This window comes from Manduca sexta, chromosome 9, assembly GCF_014839805.1.
Source record: "Manduca sexta isolate Smith_Timp_Sample1 chromosome 9, JHU_Msex_v1.0, whole genome shotgun sequence".
NCBI lineage: Eukaryota > Metazoa > Arthropoda > Insecta > Lepidoptera > Sphingidae > Manduca > Manduca sexta.
The window spans coordinates 8,285,963-8,293,978 of record NC_051123.1 but is presented as its reverse complement, the minus strand read 5'-3'; the positions used below and the strand labels follow the sequence as shown (position 1 = coordinate 8,293,978).

The 8,016-nt window shown below is 41.4% G+C and overlaps 1 pseudogene; it reads left to right on the top strand.

Annotated features, from left to right (window-relative positions):
- Window positions 1-318: 318 nt before the first annotated feature.
- Window positions 319-6,307, top strand: LOC119188851 (annotated as a pseudogene).
- Window positions 6,308-8,016: the final 1,709 nt, after the last annotated feature.

Here is an 8,016-nt window from a genome sequence, read left to right as displayed (position 1 = left end):
CCATTTGGGGAACACATCCTTTGTATGTTATACATGATTCTTTATAAATGTTTATTTTTTTCATATTTTAATAGGTTTAAAATGGGTATCTTGGTCCAATATTGGATTTTGTTTGAGATACACACCCAAGAATTTGATTTAGTTTTTACAATCATACATACCTGATGTCATCTCCTGGAAATCCATTCACTGGTAAATTATGTAAAAATAATCATTCAAAGACTTGATAAGGGAAGTGAAGACAAGACGTCCCTAACTTTTTAATTAAAACATTTAAGTATGGATATATATATGTAATACAATTGTTTTACAGAAAAAATGGCCGAAGACAGTAACAGGATTGCCAAGCACTGCCGAACTACAGCAAGTGTGGCTTTTATAAGGAGGGGAAAATATACATTGGTCATGTTGGAGATTCTGCTATAGTACTGGGTTACCAGAAAGACGGTACATATTTATTCTTTAGCTTAATTCTAATTTAATGTATCCATATATTTCTTCTCTCTTTAGTAGCTATAGCCTGGTCAGGTGTAGAATGGACAGCCATGACAAATGTTGCACATTCAAAATGTAAGGGCATACACCTTTGGTTTTTCAAAGATATGTGCATTCTTTGTGTATTATTGCTTGTTTTAATGGTAAAGAAAAACATTCTGAGGCTATCTGTTTATTATGAGTAGGAATTTTTAATAAAAATTTTAAGGAGATTGGGTAGTCTACCAATCCACACTATCCCAACATAGTGTACTTAGGTCTAGTCCCTCACAGTAGTAGAGCATGCCCATGCCCAGCTGTGGGACAAAGTATAAAATGAGGCTGATATTATTATTATATATTTGTTTCTCTAAAGACAAACATTCCCATAACAATTATGATGCAGTAATTGATCTGTAAAAATGTAGATTTGATCAGTGCATCCACACTGATATTTTTATCATTAATAATTAATTGATTTGGGCCTTGTTATTTGGCTGTTGTGGGACTATAAATCCCATTTATAATTCTTTAGTTGTTTTATCAGGTCCTTCTATCAACCAGCTGAAACTAATTAGTAACTATACTTATAATCAGAAACAGACAATATTCAATAGAAGCAAATCTGTAACCCTTCTCAGGTTATCTACAGATGTTAATATTAAAGGCTTATATTTTGTGTCCCTGAATATGGTATAGCAACAAATAAACAATTGTGTTATCAATCATATAGTTAGAATTTCAGTATTTTCTTATTTGAGTCTGAAACTATTGTGGCAATTAAATATCATAAATTCTTCACATGCTCTTTGTGGTAGGTATGTCTATATAAACTTCAGTATTATATCATAGTGCTTGTAAACCATTAATTAGCATGTTTCAGTTAAAAATACCCAATTAACATTGTAGGTTGTGAGGAATGGGCAGCGAAACCATTAACATCAGACCATAAGCCAGAGTCCACATTGGAAATAGAACGACATACAGAGATGCGGTGGCAAAGTGGTCTCAAAAGCTGGGGTACCGCTGCTGGTCGTGGTGGAACAGACCTCGTCCTGGACACAAGGGACCAATCAAGAAGAATACGCCCATGGACGAGATTCCGTTCCTGGCAGTAGCAAGGTCCCTTGGAGACCTCTGGAGTTATAATCCCCAGAATGATGAGTTTATAGTCAGTCCTGATCCAGATGTGGGTGTTTTGACTATAGACCCTTCTAAATCTTCGGTAAGTTTATTTTTTAATGTTGATGCTATATTGCATTGTTCATGAATTATTGTTTGCTTTAATAGGAAGGAAATTATTATGAGGAAGCCTACATGCTGATAAATGCTCCATGGGAATTTTAAAGGCTTTTGAAATCTGTGAACCCACATTAGACCAGTATAGTGGACTAAGACTTTAGCACTCATTAATAGAAAAGGCCCTTGCTAAGCAATGGATAGTATAAAATACAGCCCTGAGAATTGCTTTAACTAATTAAAGTGATATCAAATTGCAATTTTCAATTTACAATTCCAATTGCTTTTTTGATTAATATCAAAAATGGACCAATCAAAACAAAGATTTTTTTATATTATTACAAATGACTTCTTTTGATTTTATTCTTGAAATCAGATTGGGATCATTTATGAAAACGGCTGTTAAGTATCATAGGCATAGTCTCATTTTAATTTGAGTACATTAGTCCAGGAATAACGACAAGCTAAAACTGACTTTTCTAATATTTATGTTTGTTTTTGTTTCTATTTTATAATAATTATTGTAGGATGCATTATAATGTGTAAAATGATATGAACTGCACTGACTTTAAATATATCCAATTCAGCACATTGTTGTATAAATGTTTAACACTACAAGTGTTTAACATTAGGAAAACAATAGTGTTTTATTATGATCTATGTAAATATTAGCTACCTTTCATTTGTTATAATGATTATTAAAGACTTTGTTTTGATACTGGAGTCGTCAAGGTCCTTCCCTCTTATTGTTATATATTACTGTGTACTTCTGATATAAAAAGAAGTATAATAATTCAGGATGTTGCATTTACTTCAAGATCTTGCTAAACATACAATCTCAATATCTTTGCAAATATTTGCAGAAATAATATTTGTAAAAAATACTGAGACAAGCTTTCGGCTTCTGGCTGTAGTCCATGTTAAGTTTATTCTTAATCCCAGTTAATCCATGAAATAAAAGGGTGTGAGTCCTTCTACAGCCCATATGCAAAAAAGATATTGATCCTTCTCGAAAGGATAACAACCCAGAAAACATATTATTTTTTCAATATAAAAGATTAAAATACTATCAATTGTTATCCTCAGATGTCTAATATTTGGCACGGATGGGCTGTGGAACATGATCTCGCCCGAAGGCGCCGTAAGTCTAGTTCAGGCGACAGAAAAACACAACGAGGCGGCACTCGTCGGCGGTAACGGCAGTCAACCCAGAGATTGGTTGAATCCATCTAAGAGCCTAGTGGATCATGCTTTAGAGAGGTGAGCTGTTACCTTTATCTTAAGGTATATTGATTAATCTTATGTATTGATGGAATATATAATATAATATATATTCCATATTAGCGGCGATAGCCTAGTTGGGTGTGGAACGGACCGCCGAGACGAATGTCCGCAGGTTCAAATCCCAAGGGCACACACCTCTGACTTTTCTAAAAAATCATGTGTGTATTCTTTGTGAATTTATCGTTCGCTTTAACGGTGAAGGAAAACATCGTGAGGAAACCTGCACATCTGAGAAGTATTCTCTATAGGAATTTCGAAGGTGTGTGAAGTCTACCAATCCGCACTAGGCCAGCGTGGTGGACTAAGGCCTAAACCCTCTCAGTAGTAGAGGAGGCCCATGCTCAGCAATGGGCAAGTATATAATACAAGGCTGATATTATTGATGGAATATATTATGATTAATTATTGTTTGTGGCGAGCAGATGGTCCAACACGCGCATGCGTGCTGACAACACGTCGGTGGTGACATTGATGCTGGACCCGCCGGGCCCGCCGCGTGCCACCGTGCTGCGGTCCCGCAGCGCGCCGGCGCGTGTGCCCGGCCAGCCCGCCGGCCCCGCGCCCCCGCACCGCCGCCCGCGCCACCTGACCAGCCTCGCGCCGATGACCGCCCCATGCCGCAGAACGGCCTCACCATCATGACCCGTTACTCCGACGCCGAGCGGCCGCCGTCCGCGCCCCCTGCACCCGTGCCGGCGCCGGTTCCCACCCCACCAGCACCGTTGCCGCCCTGCGCCACGCTAGACTCGCGGCTCTCTGTTGTATCTACTGAGGACGCAGCGCGTGACGAATCTACGTCCGCTGAGGATTCGGAAGTCATCACTACCTATGGTAACCCGGCTGAGTCTTACTTTATGGCGCGTTTGCTCAATCGCACGCGCGTCATTAATACACTTGCTGCGGTACCCGAGGAACTGTCCCGGGTTGAGCGCCCTGCTTCGGAACCGCGCGAGTCAACGCCGCCTGCGACATTATTGCCGGAACCTGTCCCGCCACCTGTACCAGAAACTCGCGCTCCATCGCCGCCACCGTCACCACCGACCGTCGAAGCACCTCAAGTGGACGCTGGCGGTGACCGCGTGCCCTCTGATGACGATGGCGGTATTCAAATCAACGAGGTATCTTCGAGTTCACCAACGGAGGCACCACCTCGACCGCGTGGACGAAGACCTCGCACGGACCAGCGGAAAGATGAGACCGTCACCAACAATGATCGCGTGCTACGCTCTCATCACGATGTCGAGGTGCCACCGCGGCCCAACACCCGGCAGGCGGCGACGCGCACGAGACCCGCGCCGGCCGCTCCGCCGCCTCTTGATCGTGTCGTCATATTGACTCGCCGAGCACCATCGCAACCTGTCGCGCCTCCAGAGGTGAAGCAGGCTCCAGCACGAAAGCTGGCACCAAGCGCGCCTGAGTCCACTCCCGGCGAAGACGAGGGACGCCGCGTGGCACGAGCCACGCGATCACAGGGCTGCCACAACGCCGTTAGCGCAAAGCAACACGCAGCATCGGAGCGTACGCGCGAGAGTTGCGCGGCGCGGCTGCAGCAGTGGCGCGCGGCGGGAGCGCGGGCGGGAAACTCGGCGCGCGCCCCGCCGGCGCGGCGGGCCCGGCGGCGCGGCGCCAGGCCACGCGCTCGAAGGAGAACCTCGGCGCCGCGACGGGACGCGCGCGCGCCCGCGCCGCCCCGCCGCGCCCTCGCCGTCGTCGCCCTCGCCGCCCCCGCGTCAGCGCCCGCGCCGCGCCGATAGCTCGCGCGACGACGCCGAAGTGCACTCCACCACGCTGGACCCGCCGCCGGCCGCGTGTCTGGCGGCGCGGGCGCTGCGCTCGCGGAACGAGCCGGCGTCGCCGCCGCTCGCACCGGAGCCGGTGGGCGGCAAGCGTCCGCGCCGCGAGTCGCCGGCGCCGGCGAGCAAGGTGTCGAAGCTGGCGCCGGAGCGGTGCGCGCGGGCGCTGGGCAAGCGCGCGTCGGGTCCGTGGGCGCCGGCGCTGGCGCTGCGCAACCGCCTGCGCCGACGCCTGGCCAAGTAGCGGCGGCGGCGGCCTCGGCTGCGCTCGCGCCCGCTGTCGATTGTTAGTTTAGTCCGAAGTCGGATCCAAAGATGCCCGCGTCGTATACGGTTGCGTTTCTGTTGTTGATGTTTCGCCGGCCGCGCGGCCGCCGTGGGGCGTCGCGTGCGTCGTAGCCTTCAAGGTCGCCGTCTGTGTTAAACGATAGTACAAACGAATATTACTGAGTATTTTACATGTAAGTTTGACACGTGGACCAGGAGCACGAGCGTTGCGTTAGACCTAGTGGATATTTATTTTCTCAATATTTATAGCTTCTATCATATTGCATTTATCTTTAGGCCGATGTGGAATCTGATCTTATTATAGTTACGTCAGAGGCTACGGTGCGAAAATCTGATGGCTACTTCTCTCCAAATGACGTCAAATGATTTTATATATCGCAAAAGTTATAAATATAAAGTTTTGATATCCTGTTGATATAGTGAGTAATATATACTTTATTGTAAAAATTAGACTTACACCAAGAGTGCTTTCTCAAAAAATTATAATAATAAATTAAAGTGCTAAAATAATTATGTTAAATATGTACAGATGTGTGTATACACCTATCACCAATTTTTTTCAAATATTATGATAAAATATATTGTTTCTATGGGAACTTAGCAGAGCGGTTATTCTTTTGGGAAAAGAATTGTTTTAAGTACTTCCTAATTTAGCTTTATTGATTTTAAGACTTCATACAGATGTTGTTGATACTTAGAAAACGAGGACGCAATATAGACTTAAATGATATATCATATTGAACTTGTTGAACTAACAAGCAGAACATATCTTAGCATAACAGTGTACCGCGCCCCGGACAGTGAACGAATACTAACAATAGTTGTGGTGTCCATTGGACACGTCCAGTTGGCCCATTCGTGTGATTGTAGTATTCGATGCGTGCTATTTTACATATGTTTTAGTATCCCTTTTGTTCTGTTCACATCTCAACTTGGAATTGTGTTTAAATGTGATTACGAAACCATTGATTTATTTGAATAACCAAAAATGGTTTTTTTTTATTGTAAATGATATTTTGTTAATGTAAAATATATCTTATAAAATGAAGTGTCTCGTCATGAAATGATTTTGTTTGAGGGTACCTAAGAACGGACCGTCGAGTGTTATGTTTGTGAAAACGAGTCCAACATTCGTGTACATAATTAATATAGGTGAAAGTTGTAATAATAATGTGCCTCATTCGTTACCGATAAAACAACAAATACATAGGTGTTCTTTGATATATTGAGATATGTATTTTTTATTGAAAATAAAATTTATGCATTGTAATTTAGCTGTAAAAGAGGATTTTAATATAATTTGTTAAGATAATTGTGTAAAGTTTTAGTGAAATTTAATAATTTGTCACTTACGCCGTGTTTTTAGATAGTAATATTATAATATTATAGAGTTTACTATTAAATCCCGTCGGAGTAAATAAATATACATACAAGTTGTTCATAGTGAAATCTTGCAGTTGTTAAGTGTTGAAAATATTTTAAATATAATATTTACAATAAAGCAAATAAATATACATAATTTTATATATTATCTTACCTTATCTTACGCAAGTTAAAAAATATATCAGTTGAAATCGTTGGTAGGATAATTTCTAAAAAACCTGGTGCAAATGGCGAACAATTACTAAATGGTCTTTCTGTTAATAGTTATGTTGACATTCGTCAAATTTTTACGGCGTAAGTGACAGAATGTTGAATTTGCAAAAAAAATGTGGTAACAAATTTGTAACTAGAAGGGTAACTTGCCTTGGAACGTAAGGGTTGAAGATTTGGTTACGGAAAACAACCTGACCATATAATTGAGATGCTGAAACAAATTTTTAACTATACATAACGGAGAATAAAGGATTACCTATTGTAGATTTTATTTTTGATTTAAATAAAGTTTGTATGAAATAATTATGTTTCATTTGATAGAGCTAATTAAGGTTGGCAATAGGAATTGGCAAAATGCGTATCTACCCAAGATGCTTTTAACCGCCATTTTCAATAAACTATCCCAATAGATTTTTTCGATCTCAAAAAGAACCAATCAGATAAGGTTTCTTGACATACTTACAAATGATTCATTGGTTGTTATTCATTGTTGTAGTTTGGGGTTGTTTATTGAAAACTGTTAATAAACTTCTGATGACATATTTCAATAATAAGTCCATCGCTGGGATATGTAATTCCCTGAAATTGAGTTTTTTGTTGACTGCCTCGGAGGCGTAGTTGTCAGTGGCGAAGCGTCTATACAAGCCGATTCCTACCGGGTTACCTTTTGTAAATTAATGAAAAATAATAAAGAAAAACATAACAAATATAACTAGAATAATAATAGTATACTCTAACAAGTCATCTTATACTTATTCAATTAAATCAACCCTTGAACGATAACGGTACATAGTATCAATTCGTTAAATCGTAACTCGCGCGCAGTGCTCGCGCCTTGTAGTGTTCGAAGGTAACCCGGCCGCGCATAGCTTCTTCTAGCTTCTTCTTCTTGCTAGCTTCTTTCTCATAGCTCTTTCACACGCAGCGCGGTGTCTTTGTCTAATCTTTTGGAAGTGACGTAAAAATACATGTTTGCGTGCGTGTATATGTACTTCAGGGTAACCCGAGAATCTGCGGCTTCATGTTGAGCTATTGGCGCGAATTTTTTTAATAATTTAGAATGTATTAATTAGTGTTTGTGTATACTTAGTGCGTTATTAATATTTGTTGGACTCTTTTAGGTACCTATGTTCAAAATAATATGTGATTATTTTTAAAATTTAGAGTTTAGACATGTGTTGGAAGGAAATTATTAAGTATTACGATATTTTACTGATTTTATTTTTATTGTGAAATGCGTATTACATCTGTAGAAAAAATACTTCTTCGGGTTCCCTTTTGAAAATTTTCACCCTTCGCCACTGGTAGTTGTAATTATACACGGTGCGAGTACGACTATCGT